Genomic DNA, 16,088 nt, shown 5'->3' with positions numbered 1-16,088 from the left:
AGTCCCAACCAGGTCAGAGACCACATGACACAAAATGCAGCCAAATAGGTTGAGCATTGATCTGCAATTCCTTCCTGTACACATCACTTGCAGGCAATCAGAGTGGGAGAGGTTTCTGGTCAGTTATCGATGGAAGGAAGGTTAAAGCCCCTACCATCACTTACCACAACAGCTTGGGCCCCCTATCTCCTGTGACATAACATGAGCTGTAATGTTGACTCTGGTCTCAGAAGTCACTGCCGAAAATGGACTTTGGAATTCCACGCAGAAAGGAACAGAATAAGATCGAATATCGTTCCCAGCTACCTTCAAATCATAGCTTGCCTGTGAGTTAGACGTAGGCCCACATTTAAAAATTGTAATTGCTGGAAAAGCTGAGCAGCTCTGGGAGCATCTGTGGAGAGAAATTAGAGCTAATGTTTCAGGCCGAGGGGCCCTTCCTCAGAACATAGGTCCACCTTACACTCAAAAGATTTGAGCACAAAATCCAAGATGATGCACTCTCCTGCAACACTGAGACACTCAAATATGCCATCTTTTGGGTGAGACATTGAAATAACCTCCAAATAAAAACCAAGAGAACTGTGGATGCTGTAAATCAAGAAGAAAAAACAGAAATTGCTGGAAAAGCTCAGGAGGTCTGGCATCATCTGTGAAGAAAAAATCAGAGTTAACGTTTCAGGTCCAGTGTCCCTTCTTTAGTTTAGAGGAAGGGTCACTGGCCCGAAACATTAACTCTGATTTTTGCTGCCAGGTCTGCTGAGCTTTTCCAGCAATTTCTGTTTTTGTTCCTGAAATAGTGTCTGTTTGCCTCATGAGGTGATATTTCAGGGTTACATCTCTAACAGGAAGGGTGTGCTCCTTATCAAGCCCCATTTCTCCGTGAAACACTACCAACATACTTGGGTGCTTAATCATCAAAATGATCTTTTTTTTCTTAATTACTATTAACTGGGACAAAAGAGATTTATAGAGAGTTTCTGAACAAACTCAAAAATGTTTTGTTCGAAACAAACTTATGTTTTAAAGACATGGCCAAACGTGTTGTTAACTGAGCTACTGTGCAGGGTAACGAGTTTTACACAAGGAGTCACTCCTTGCATTGCTGTAATTGGCAAAACCTTCCATTCCCCAGTTCCCATAATCCATAAAGATATGTGCCATTGAAACATCAGATACTCATAGTGCCATTTCACACCCGGGGACAAACAACCAGAAATTGCTGGAAAGTCTCAGCTGATCTGGCAGCATCTGTGGAGAGGAAGCAGAGTTATAGGGGAGACAATGGTCCAGTGGTATTATCACAGGACTGTTAATTGGGGGAACCTGGGTTCAAATCCTGCCATGGCTTATAGTGGAATTTGAATTCAACAAAATATCTGGAATTGAGAATCTATTGATCACCATGAATTTGTTGTCAATTGCCAAGGGAAACCCAGTTCACTAACAGCATTTAGGGAAGGAAACTGCTATCCTTGCCAATATGTGACTCCAGGCCCACAGCAATGTTTTTGACTCTGAACTGCCCTCTCAGCAATTGGGGATAGGTAATAAATGCTGCCGATCCAGTGACATCCTCATCCCATTAATGAAGAAAGGAGTTAACATTTTGAGTCCAGTGACCGTTATTCAGTACTAATGATCCGGGGACCAAGGTTTGAATTCTACCATGGCAGATGGTGGAATTTGGATTCAATAAATACCTAGAAGTAGAAGTCTAATGATGAAACTGTTATTGGGAAGCAAACAAAACCTGCTTTGTTCATTAATGCCCTTTAGGAAACAAGACTGATGATCTTACTTGGTCTGGGTCTACATGTGACTTCAGAACCATAGCAAGGATGAATGACTCTTAGCTACCATCTGGGCATTTACGAATGCGTAATAAATGCTGATCTAGTGAGCAATGTCCACATCCTGTGCATCAATAAAAACAAAAGCAGGAATGATGGCCAACGTTTACGCCTAGATAGTGATCAAACAAAACATTAAACTTGGGTAACTCAGGGACAGGAATGGTTGCTGGAAGTTCCGGGATTTAGATGCTTTAAAAGAAATAGGGAGGATGATGAAAGAGGTGGGGGAGTGGCATTGCTAGTCAGGGCTAGTATAGCAGTTACTGAAAGGCAGCTCGAGAATGATATGTCTACAGAATCAGTTTGGGTTGAGGTCAGGAACAAGAAAGGACAGTCACTTTGTTGTTTTTTTTTTACAGACCCCCTAATAGTTGCAGAGAAGTGTAGGAGCAGATTGGGATGCAAATATTGGAAAGGTGCAGAAGTCACAGGGCTGTAGTCATGGGTGACTTCAACTTTCCAAATATTGATTGGAAACTTTTTAGCTGCAATAGTTCAGATGGAGCGGATTTTGTCCAGTGCATTCAGGAAGGATTCCTGACACGGTATGTAGATAGACCAACACGAGGAGAGGCTACTTTGGATTTGGCGCTTGGCACTGAACCAGGCCAAGTGTTAGAGCTTTTGGGAGGAGAGCATTTGGCGATAGTGATCACAACTCTGTTACTTTTACAATAGTCATGGAAAAGGACAGGTACATACAGCAGGGTAAGGTTTATAACTGGGGGGGATGGGGAGAAGGGTAATTATAATTCAGTTAGGCAAGAGCTGGGTAACATAAAATGGGAACTGAAGCAGTCAGGGAAGATCACTGTAGAAATGTGGAGATTGCTTAAGGAATGCATTCTGCGTTTGCTCGATATGTTTGTACCCAGCAAGCGGGGAAGATGTGATCGAGTGAGGGAGCCTTTGTTCTCAAGAGAGGTCAAATGGCTGGTTAGGAGGAAGAAGGGTGCTTATGTAAGGTTTAGGAAACAAGGAATGGAAAAGGGTCTAGAGGGAATCAAGCTAGCCAGGAAGGAGTTGAAGAAAGGGCTTAGGAGAGCTATAAGGGGGCATGAGAAAACCTTGGCAGATAGGATCAAGGAAAACCCCAAGGCTTTTTACACATACGTGAGGAATAAGAGAATGACCAGAAAAAGAGTAGGGCTGATCAAGGATGGTAAAGGGAATGTGTGCATGGAGCCAAAAGAGATAGGAGAGGTCCTTAAGGAATACTTTTGTTCAGTATTTACAACTGAGAGGGAAACAGGCTGGTAGGCTAGAGGAGGTGGATGTTAGTAAGGAAGATATGCTAGGAGTTTTGAAGAACTTGAAGTTGAAGATAAATCCCATCAGGCCTGGAGGATTTATCCAAGGATTCCATAGGAAGCAAGGGAAGGGATCGCAGGGCCTTTGGCAATGACCTTTTCATCCTCACTCTCTATGGGTATTGTGCTGGATGACTGGAGAGTGACAAATGTCATTCCCTTGTTCAAAACAGGGAATAGGGATAACCCTGGGAATTACAAGCCAGTTAATCTTACTTCTGTGGTGGGATAATTATTGGAAAGGGCTCTGAGAGATAGGATTTATGATCACTTGGATAGGCACAGTTTGATTTGTGAATTTGTGAGGGGTAGATCATGCCTCACAAACCTCCTTGAACTCTTTGAAGAGGTGACCAAACACGTGGATGAAGGTAGAGCAGTGGATGTGGTATACATGGATTTAAGTAAGGCGTTTGATAAGATTCCCCATGATAGGCTCATGTAGAAGGCAAGGAGGCATGGGATGGGGGAAATGTGGCAGATGGGATTCAGAATTGGCTGACCCTTAGAAGACAAAGGGTGGTAGTGAAACGAAAATGTTCAACATGGTGTTCTGTTACAAGTGGTGTATCACAAGGATTTGTTCTGGGTCCTCTTCTGTTTGTGATTTTTGGAAATGATTTGGATGAAGGAGTGGAAGGGTGGATTAGTAAGTTCATGGATGATACGAATGTGGGTTGAGTTGTGGATAGTGCAGAGGGCTGTTCTAGTTTACAACGGGACATTGAAAGGATACAGAGCTGGGCTGAGAAGTGACAGATAGAGTTTAACCCTGAAGAGTATGAGGTGATTCATTTTGGGAGGACAAATATGAAAGCACAATTCAGGGTTAACAGAAAGATCCTTGGCAGTGTGGAGGAGCAGAGGGATCTCGGGTTTCATGTCCACAGTTCCCTGACACCTGCCACCCAGGTGGATAGAGTTGTCAAGAAGGCGTATGGTGTGTTAGCTTTCATTAAGAGAGGGATTGAATTCAAGAGCTGTGAAGTTATGCTCCAGCTGTATAAAACCCTGATTTGCCCACATCTGGAGTATTGTTTCCAGTTCTGGTTGCCACATTACAGGAAGATGTGAAAGCATTGGAAAAGGTGCAGAGGAGATTTACCAGGATGTTGCCTGGAATGGAGGGAAGGTCTTTCAAGGGAAGGTTGAGAGAGCTAGGCCTTTTCTCTTTAGAACGACAAAGGATGAGAGGTGGCTTGATATGGTGTACAAAATGATCAGAGGTATTGATAGAGCAGCCAGCCAGAGAATTTTTCCTAGGGTGGAGGTAGCTATGATGAGAGGGTATAGTTTTAAAGTGAGTGGAGATGGACATAGGGGAGACATCAGAGGTAGGTTCTAAACTCAGAGAGTGGTCGGGACATGGAATGCATTGCCAGAGAGGGTAGTGGAGTCGGCCTCATTAGGGGCATTTAAGCCCCTATTAGATAGGCATATGGATGATAGTATAAAGTCGGGGTGGATGTTAGATAGACCTTAGTTTTAGGGTAAAAGTTCAGCATGACATCATGGGCAGAAGGGCCTGTACTGTGCTGTACTGTTCTATGTTCTCATGTTGTGGACACTGAAACATTTCAATAATGTCAGAAATTGGATGTTCTTCATTGGCTAGAATTCATTTTGGAAGGTGCATAACATGTTACAAAAATTTTCACATTGAATTTTTCTCTTTTAATCAGCCTGCTATTCTTCAAAGGAAGATACAACAATGGCAACATCTGGGTCAGAGCAAATCATCGCATAATTGGAGCAGATGCACCTTCTGATGCTTGGCTACAGCCGCTGCTCTCTACATGTGTCCCACTTCCTTGCCTTGAGCTACTGCTGTTTTCCCAGGGCCACACACGGCAAGTTGTCATTCTCCCACAGCTGCTGGGTAATGGATGGAAACTGACTGGTTACCAGAAACCCATCCTTGGGACATCTGGATGATTGCAGCTTGTGACACATAGCATTCTTTGAATGGTAACTCACCCATGCTCGTTCCTTGAAAGGATGCAATGGAAAATGTCCTTTAATGTTTATTATTCCCTTTGGAATATTAGATGATGATATTGGCAGCAGACTGCAGCTCTGTAGCACCACTCAGAGTTCTTCAGAAGTTTGGAAATATGCAAAATGTTGTGTAGTCCACTCCCTACAAACTATTTTTATTAGTCCATGTGATGTGGGAGTTAATGGCATTTGTTCCTTCCACTTGAGATCATGGTGGGTAGCCTGTGCCTTGAACTGCTGCAATCCATTTGGTGTCAGGAGTAATTAAACAGAAGAAATTCTCGGCAAGGTCTGTCAATATTTCTGGAGTGAGAAACAGAGTTAACATTGCAAAACCTATTTGAATCTTCAAGGCTTTCTTGAAAAGTCATATCAGACTCAAAACAACAGGTCTGTTTCTTTCTCCACAGATGCTGCCAGATGTGCTGAGTTTCTCCAGTAATTTCTGTTCTGGTTTCTGATTTTCAATATATGCAGGATTTTGCTTCTTTTTGAGCGGTATCTGTTGCAACTTGGTACAATTCAGTGGAGTCACACGCAGGATTCCTTCTCAAAATGCGCCCATACATCAATTGACAATGATTACCAATCATTGAATGTAGAAGAAATCCACCTGGTTCACGAATGTCCTTTATGGAGGGAAATCTGCCATCCTTACCTGGTCTGGCCTACATGTGACTCCAGACCCACAGCACTGTTAGTGAATCTTAACTGCCCTCTGAAATTACCAGGAAGTCACTCAGTTCACAAAGGAATGGGGAGGGAAGGGTGTAAAATTAAGGGTGGCCAATAAGTGCTGGCTCTGCCTGATACAGCAACAATGGAATTTCTGATTAATCACATTGAACGGCCTCTATCAGTGGACCTACCGCAGAGCCAAACAGAGTGGAGAGTTTTGGGGATAAGGTTATGTGTCTCTCGCAAACTACGTTCACCACACACACACACACACACACACACACACACACCGGCACACGCGCACACACAAACACACACGCACACACGCACACTCTCGCGCACAAACACATACACACACACACACACACACACACACACATATACACACACATACACGCACACACACATGCACACACACACACACACACACACACACACACATATACACACACATACACGCACACACACATGCACACACACACGCACACACGCGCACACACACACACAAACACACACACATACTTGCCACATACTAACACACACACAGATAGACACACACACGCACACAGACACTCAATGCACACTCTTTGACACACACACTCACCTCACACATACACGCACTAATACATGAACACAGATAGACACACACATCACACATATGCACACACACACACACACACACACACACACACACGCACACACACACACACACACACACACACCCTGCTTCAAATTAATCATACACTGTGTTTCAAGTTATTTGCTTAGTGACTGCAGTTGCTGGCAATTGATTTTTAAACAGTTAAATTCCACAGACGTTTATCAGGCAAATGCCCAGATCACTTACTTTAATGATGTGTGATGAAGGATAGAGTCTGGCAAGGGGAGTTTCCCAACACTTCTCTGAAAAACAACGGTGTGGGGTATTTTATAGCTCCCTGAGGAGCCTGGCAGGAGCGTCATTAAAAACCTAACCTAATTCACCCCCTCCTCACGATAACACAACTGTCCCAGCCCGATCACTATGCTCACCTTGATAGTAGAATATGACCCCTAAACCACTGTGCTGCAAGCCATGCAGCTTCACAACAGGCTTTGAGATCCCTGAGCTCTTCACCTGAAGGCTTCCCTACTTCCAAATCTCTGCTCTACCTCAGTAGGCAAATTCATTTCATGAATTTCTTCATTTTGTACTCACACATCAAAATAGTTCAACACATAAAGTAATTTATAAAAGAGTCAGAAATGTCATCTGGAAAATGTTTGACCCAACAACGTTACGTTTTAGAATGGGAGGAAGTAATGCCCTAGTAGCATTAACACTAGAATATTAATCCTGACTCCCAGGTAATGTTCTGGGGACCTGGTTTCAATTCCTGCCATTGTAGATGGTGGTATTTGAATTCAATAACAATCTGGAATAATGAGTCTCCGAAACCCTTGACAAATTGTCAGGGGATGGGAGGGGCCTATTTGCTTCACTAATACCCTTTAGGGAAGGAAACTGCCATCCTTACCTGGTCTGGCCTACATGTGATTCCAGACCCACAGCAACGTGGTTGACTCTGAACTGCCCTCTGGGCGATTAGGGATGGGCAATTAGCGCTATAATGATTGTGATGGGATTAGTGAGCTGAATGTCACAGAATATGAGTTCCCTGATTTGACTAGACAAACAGCCCCAATCAGGGAACGCATATTCTAGCTGAGATAAAAAGATGAATGTTAGCAGGAATATTGACTCAATGAGATTGTGCTATTGCCAAAGGCTATGCATTTGAAAATAAAGGGTGATTGGTGATGGGATGCTGGCCTCTGAAGAGTTATTTCATAGGCAGCGATGTCCACAGTTTGCACTTGAATAAATAAAAGATGCATTCTGTAATCAGGTGAGGCACACACTCTCATGAGTAAACAACGGTAGATGTTAGCATACAATACACAGAGGGAAATTGGAGGCTACACGCCAGGTCATATAATCTGACACAGTAGCAATGCCCCAGAGTACCGGTACAATTCTGTTTACTACGGCTCCACTCAATTCCTTTCACCGTGTCTATGAACCTTTAATGATTTTACTTCAGCCCTTAGTCCACCACAGAAGCCTTTTGTTCTGGAGGGGCTAATCTCCAAAACCATTCGCCGTTCTCTTCGAAGTTATGCGGGACACATTTGCTCCCGAGGAGTGTAACACATTGGTGAAGTGGACTGAAAGCTTCTCCTGACATCTGGTCTTTGAGCTCTGGCCAACCTGAAGACAGCAGCAGCAGTGAAGACCAGTCAAGGAAAAGCTGATTCGAAGACTCCAGAACTCACATCTGTCATTGGAAAAACGTTGGAAATGACTATTAATCCAGATCACTTGATAAGTTCAAGTTAATCAGGCAGAGTCAACATGGTTTAGCCAAAGGGAAATAAATATTGAACCAATTGATTGGAGAAATTCTTTAAAGTGCCATAGAAATCTACAGTGTGGGGACAGGCCCTTCAGCCCAACAAGTCCACACCGACTCTCAGAGCAGCCCACCCATCACACCATAACCAACTGAATCTACACCTCCCTGAACACTACAGGCAATTTAGCATGGCCAGTCCACCTAGCCTGCACATCTTTGGACTGTAGGAGGAAATTCCACGCAGACACAGGGAGGACATGCAAACTCCACATGGACAGTCGCCTGAGGATGGAATCAAACCCGAGTCCATGGCACTGAGCCAGTGGTTAGGGAATTGACATGTGCTGTAGAAAACGGGGAACCAGTGGATGGTTTACATTTTTTAGATTTCCAAATGTCAGTTGATAAGATGCCACATCAAAGGTTTTTGTGGAAAATAAAAGCTTATAGTGTTGGAGGTAACATATTGATCTGGATCAAAGTTTGGCTGGCTGTTGGGAAGCAGAGAGAAGGAATAAGGGGGTTTTTTTCCAGGCTGGCAGGATGTCACATCTGATTAGTGTCGCAAGGGTCAGTGCTGGTGTGCAACTGGGTCACAGATGAGACACTAAATACGGAAAAGGTAAAGTTGCCATTTTCTTACTGGATCATGGGGCTGCTTTCGCTTTCGAGACAGAGATGACTGATGGCTGATACCCTAAGGCACACCATGCCTCCGGTGAGGGGATGGGCTGAGTAGGAGAGTCCTTCATCATAAACTCAGTGGCGATCGAACCCATGTTTCTAAGAGCATAAAAAATTGGTACAGAAGGAGGCCATTTAGCCCCTTTCGGCTGCTCTGCCGCTCAATAGGATTGTGGTTGATCCAGCATTCCTCATATCCTGCATTCTTGCACTCTTCCGTAACCCTTGATTTCCAAAGCTGATAAAGAATATATCACAGTCTTAAAAATCTGCGAGGAGTCTGCTCCCACAGCTCTCTGTGGTAAAGAGTTCCAAAGATGTTCAACCCCTTGACAGAAAAAAAAACCCTCCTTACCTCAGTCTTAAATTTGCACCCCCCTCCCCCAAAACTTTATTCTGAGACAATGCCCTCCGCTGTAACCTCTCTCATGAGGGGAAACATCCTTTCAAATCCTGTAAGAATCCCATATGTTTCAATTAGATCACCTCTCATTCCTTGCCACTCCATGTTCTCAAACACAAACCAAGTGGCCACCCAACTGAGCTAACCAACACCCAATCACTGGCAATATTTTTGCAGTAAAAAGCTGTCTTTTATTAAGAGGCTGTGCAAAACACAGGGATAAAGTCCTTATCAGTGCAGAACAATTTCTACTCTCGAGACTACAGAGGAAGCGTTCAAGCATTGTTGTCAGAGCAGGATGAAGGACATCGGCCAAAATTTCAAGAGAAGTTTTGCGAGGGGGTGGCTGCAATCTTTTAAAAATAACCTGGAGCCCAGTGTGCATTTTCCTTTCCACCTTATCCTGGTGATTTCTGGTGAAGTGGCAGCATTACTAGCGTTAATTAGATAGGTTTGGGATCGCCTCTTATTGTCAGTTGGTAAAACAGCACATCTCTTGACTCCACAGAGTCCCAGAAGCCTTGTTGCCTTTGGGTTTTTCAGCTGGATTTCATAGACCAGAGCACACGACTGGCCCAGCCTGATGTTGGCACTTCTTTGACAGTGACTCATCGAAGTTTCAACCACACTGCTTATAGACCCCTGATGAGCACGCCAACATTTTCAATGAACAGGAACAGTAAAACTTGGGAATGATCAGACTGTTTGCACTGGAATTTCACATTTTGAAGCATTTGAAATGAGTAGGATTAGTAAGTCTAATTCCCCAGTTTTATTCTCGCTTGCTTCTGGGAACAAAGTTTGGGGGAGGGGGTTGGTGGCATGGATTCAAGAATTGGAATGCTTTCTCACAGCATGTCACATCTTTTGGGATTGTCCCTGGTGCCTGTCAAACGACTTTGCCGAAACAAAAGCAGAAATTTCTGGAGAAACTCAGAGCATCTGTGGGAAGACAGTTGACTTAACGTTTCGAATCCAGTGACTCTCTGTCAGAGCGTTAGGATCCTATCGTTGTAACAAAACGGAGCATGTTGCTCATGTAGTGTAGAGTGTAGTTCAGATGGAGGAATCTTAACCAGCTTCCAATTATCCTCTGCTTTCGGGATCAAAAGTATGTGACAACCTCTCCCGTATTGGTGGGTTGTGCAGTGTCATAATCTTCTGCCAGGTGGCCCCTTTAATTGCTACCTCCACGTGCTCCATCACTGAGGGATGGCATCCAACCTCAGAGTCCCCAAACTGAGAATTGGAGTCTGTGAATGACTGGGGGGAGTAAAGATCAGTTGAAGCAGGTAGGGGACCCAGTCAGCCAAACCTAACCCTGGTCCTAAACCTGACCATAACACTAAACCCATGCCTTACCTTAAGGCTAGCCCTAACTTCACCCCCAATGCTAAACCAAGCCTTAACCCTAGCCCAGCCCTAATACAAATCTTAAAACTAAACCTCTAAACCTAAGCTTTAAACCTAACTCTATCCTTAAACTGACCCCTAAACCAAACAGTAACCTTAACCCTAATCCCAACCTTAAACCTAATGCTAAACCATTTCTAACCCTAACTCTAGCTGTAACACTAACCTTAGCCATATTCCTAACTCTAACCCTAACCCTAACCCTAATCCTAACCATAACACTAATGCTTGCCATAACCTTAACCCTAATCCTGACACTGACCCTAACCCTAACCCTAGTTCCCCTAATTCTAAAGCTAAACCTAAATCTGACCTTAAACCTAGCCCTAATCCTCGCCCTAAAACTAACCTTAAACCTAGCCCTAATCCTTGCCCTAAAACTAACCTTAAACCTAATCCAAACTGTAACCCTAACTCTAACCCCAACCCTAACTCAGCCCTGATCCTAAAACTAAACCTAACTGTAAATTAAAATCAAGCTCTAACCCTAATTCTAAGCTTAAATCTAATCGTAACCCTAACCCTAAAACTGACCCTAACCATAATCCTAGCTGTAACTCTAAACCTGACTCTGACCCTGAGCTTGACCCTAACTCTAACTCTAATCCTAACTCACACATAATGATCCCTATTGTCAATCTGTCTGAGGCAAGGGTCTGGGCAGCAATGGCTGGGACCAGCATCTTGTTGCTTTAGAGATTGCTTGCTGCTACACACTTTGTTCTGCTTCATGACTGGAGCCCTGAGAAGACGTATGGATGTTCTTCCTCAACTAGCTCCCCCTACCTCAGCCTGTGACTGAGAGGTTGCATCCAGGTTGCCTGCCAGGCTCCAGCCATCTAGATTTGGGAATTTTTATGATGCCATTCTATTAGTGTATCAGTGTGCTCATGTAATATACCATTGTGCCAAATATACCAAATCCTTAAGGGGTTTGGCAGAGTCAAACTGAGAAATCCTTCCTTGGCTGGTAGGCCTGAAACATGAATTGTCATAATATTTATAGCTATGGGCCTAGTGCTGGAAGGTGGGGCCAATGTAGATTTAGCATACATTTGGCAGTACGGACTCAACGGGCTGAAGGGCCGCTTCTGTATAAGCTTAAGATTCTGTGGAACATGAGTTTCCAATTTCACAGTAAAGGGCCATCTCTTTAGCACTGGGATAAGGAGTCATTTCTCACTCAGAGACCCATAAATCCTCATAAATCTCCATTGCAGGGTTCTGTAGGTGCTCAGTTAATGAGAACATATCCAGGAAGAGTTGGATGAATATTTGGCTACTAGAGGGTATGGGGATTGTGCTTGAAGGTAGAGTTGAGATTGATAATCAGCCATGATTCTGTGCAACAGACAAAAATATCAAATGGTTTATTTCAGCCTTTGATTGTTACATTCTCATGTCAGGAACATACGAACAGGAGTAGGCTATTCAGCCCCTCAAGCCTGTTCCACCATTCTATGAGATTGTGGCTGTTTTGTGGCCTAATTCCATACTCCTGCCTTTGTTCCATTGCTTAACAAGAACACAATCTATCCTACATTTAAAATCAACAACTGATCCATTTATGTATGAAGGGCTCTATTAGAACGCGGAACTGTACAGCACAGGAACGATGTTATATCGAACATGACTCCAAATTAAACACATTCCTTCTACCTGCCCTTGGTCCATATCCCTCCATCCCTTACCTATTCTTGTGCTTATCTAAAAGCCCCTTAAACTCCCTTATCATAGCTGCCCCCACCACCATCCCTAGAAGCGAGTTCCACACTCCTACCATTCTGTGTATAAAATATGCCCCTCATGTCTCCTTTGAAATTTCTCTCCTTACCCTAAATGTATGCCCCTTCGTATTAGACAAGAGACATATTGTATTATTAAAACAAGGCAGCACTAGTGTGACAGTATGGTGGCGCTGATGATGTGTTCCAGTTCACTCAGGGAGTGTAGAACATACCTTTCTCATGTGTGTCGTGGTGTGTGTGGTAGCTTAGGGCTCTGGATAGTAATGGTAAAGTTCTGCCTTCCTTCCCAGCGCATGGCAGACTGGGAATCTTTCCTTCTGGTATGACATTGTAACATGAGTTCTTCAATGATTTGCTTATTAAGTTACCAAAGGCCCAGGCGAAGCTGATGTCTAAAGACCCAAAACATTTTTTCCTCTTTCAGAGAAGGAGCGGGAGCAGCAGAGGAAGTGACGAGGACCAGAGGGGCAGCCGGGAAGGAAAGCAGTGACCATATATATCAGCAAGGCGGCTAAACCCGAGACTCTACAACTGTGGAGTCTCCCACCCGCCCTCCTCCTCTAACCTAGTTAATAAGGTAAGGTTCATTCTAAACTTTCTCTATTGAATATAAGTTTGTTATTAATTTGTTATTATTACTTGAAGTAAGCTTTCTACTTTAGTATTGAGTGGGTGTTCAGATAAGTGGGGTATGGATGCTAGGGCAGCTGCTTGCTCCTCCTGCAGAATGTGGCAGTTGGGAGATGTGGCACACGTCTCCGCTGGCGACATCTGCGGGAAGTGCACCCAACTCCAGCTCCTTGAAAACCGTGTTAGGGAAATGGAGCTGGAGCTGGATGAACTACGGATCATTCGGGAGGCAGAGGGGGTAATTGAGAGGAGTTATCGGGAGCTGGTCACTCCTAAGGCTCAGGACGAGGATAGATGGGTTACAGTTAGGGGGAGGAAAGGGGACAGACAGACAGTGCAGAGATCCCCTGTGGGCATTCCCCTCAGCAATAAGTATACCGTTTTGGGTACTGCTGGGGGGGATGACCTACCAGAGGAAAGCCATAGTAGTCAATTCTCTGGCACTGAGCCTGACACTGTGGCAAAGAAGGGAAGGGGACAGAATAGAAAAGTACTCGTGGTAGGGGACTCGATAGTTAGGGGAATCGACAGGAGATTTTGTGGGCAAGATCGGGATTCCCGGAAGGTATGTTGCCTCCCTGGTGCCAGGGTCCGGGACGTCTCCGATCGGGTGTATAAAGTTCTAAAAGGGGAGGGTGAACAGCCAGAAATCGTGTTACATATTGGCACAAATGATATAGCCAGAAATAGGTTTGAGGATATAAAAAGTGATTTCAGGGAGTTAGGATGGAAGCTGCAGAGCAGGACGAACAGAGTAGTGTTCTCTCGTTTACTACCGGTGCCACGAGATAGCGAGGTGAGGAACAGGGAGCGGGCGCAGCTGAACACGTGGCTACGCAGCTGGTGTAGGAGGGAGGGCTTCAGATATGTTGATAATTGGGATGCCTTCTGGGGAAGGTGGGACCTGTACAAGATGGACGAGTTGCATCTGAACTGGAAGGGGACCAATGTCCTGGGTGGAAGGTTTGCTCGAGTAGTTCGAGAGGGTTTAAACTAGTATGGCAGGGGGGTGGGAACCTGAGCTGTATACCAGAGGTGAGCGTTGATGCAGGTGGGGCAGTAGCAAGAGGTAGACCAGCTAGTGGGAAGGATTTTCCTGGGAAGGAACCAAAGGATCGGTTAAAGTATGTTTGCTTTAATGCAAGGAGTATCAGGAATAAAAGTGATGAACTTAGAGCATGGATCAGTACCTGGCGCTATGATGTTGTGGCCATAACAGAGACATGGGTTTCTCATGGGCAGGAATGGTTGCTGGATGTTCCAGGGTTTAGAACATTTAAAAAGAATAGGGAGGGGGGAAAAAGAGGAGGGGGTGTAGCACTACTAATCAGAGAGGGTATCACAGCTACAGAAGCTTCCTTTGTCGAGGAAGATCTGCCTACTGAGTCAGTATGGGTGGAAATTAGGAACAGCAAGGGAGTAGTCACCTCGTTAGGGGTTTACTACAGGCCCCCCAATAGCAGCAGGGAGATTGAAGAAAGCATAGGTCGACAGATTTTGGAAAAGTGTGCACGCAGTAGGGTTGTTGTAATGGGTGACTTTAACTTTCCTAATATTGATTGGAACCTCCTTCGAGCAGAAGATTTGAATGGAGCTGTTTTTGTAAGGTGTGTTCAGGAGGGTTTCCTAACGCAGTACGTTGACAGGCTGACGAGGGGAGAGGCCATTCTAGACTTGGTGCTCGGAAACGAGCCGGGGCAGGTATCAGATCTTGTGGTGGGAGGGCATTTTGGTGATAGTGACCATAACTGCCTCACATTCTACATAGCTATGGAGAAGGAGAGGATTAGGCAAAATGGGAGGATATTTAATTGGGGAAGAGGAAACTATGATGCGATTAGACATGAGTTAGGAAGCATGGACTGGGAGCAGTTGTTCCATGGTAAGGGAACTATAGACATGTGGAGACGGTTTATGGAACAGTTGTTGGGAGTGATGAGTAAATATGTCCCTCTGAGACAGGCAAGAAGGGGTAAGATTAAGGAACCTTGGATGACGAGAGCGGTGGAGCTTCTAGTGAAAAGGAAGAAGGTAGCTTACATAAGGTGGAGGAAGCTAGGGTCAAGTTCAGCTAGAGAGGATTACATGCAGGCAAGGGAGGAGCTCAAAAATGGTCTGAGGAGAGCCAGGAGGGGGCACGAGAAAGGCTTGGCAGAAGGAATCCGGGAAAACACAAAGGCATTTTACACTTACGTGAGGAATAAGAGAATGGTCAAAGAAAGAGTAGGGCCGATCAGGGATAGCATAGGGAACTTGTGTGTGGAGCCTGAGAAGGTAGGGGAAGCCCTAAATGAGTTTTTTGCTTCTGTCTTTACGAAAGAAACGAACTTTGTAGTGAATGAAGCCTTTGAAGAGCAGGTGTGCATGCTGGAATGGATAGAGATAGACGAAGCTGATGTGCTGAAAATTTTGTCAAACATTAAGATTGACAAGTCGCCAGGCCCGGATCAGATTTGTCCTCGGCTGCTTTGGGAAGCGAGAAATGCAATTGCTTCACCACTTGCGAAGATCTTTGCATCCTCGCTCTCCACTGGAGTCATACCTGAGGACTGGAGAGAGGCAAATGTAATTCCTCTCTTCAAGAAAGGAAATAGGGAAATCCCCGGCAATTATAGACCGGTAAGTCTCACGTCTGTCGTCTGCAAGGTGTTAGAAAGGATTCTGAGGGATAAGATTTATGACCATCTGGAAGAGCATGGCTTGATCAAATACAGTCAACACGGCTTTGTGAGGGGTAGGCCATGCCTTACAAACCTTATCAAGTTTTTTGAGGATGTGACTAGAAAAGTTGATGAGGGTCGAGCTGTGGATGTGGTGTATATGGACTTCAGTAAGGCATTTGATAAGGTTCCCCATGGTAGGCTCATTCAGAAGGTCAGGAGGAATGGGATACAGGGGAACTTAGCTGCTTGGATACAGAATTGGCTGGCCAACAGAAGACAGCGAGTGGTAGTAGAAGGAAAATATTCTGC

Source organism: Stegostoma tigrinum, chromosome 9 (assembly GCF_030684315.1).
Source record: "Stegostoma tigrinum isolate sSteTig4 chromosome 9, sSteTig4.hap1, whole genome shotgun sequence".
Taxonomy (NCBI): Eukaryota; Metazoa; Chordata; class Chondrichthyes; order Orectolobiformes; family Stegostomatidae; genus Stegostoma; species Stegostoma tigrinum.
This window is presented reverse-complemented; position numbering follows the sequence as displayed.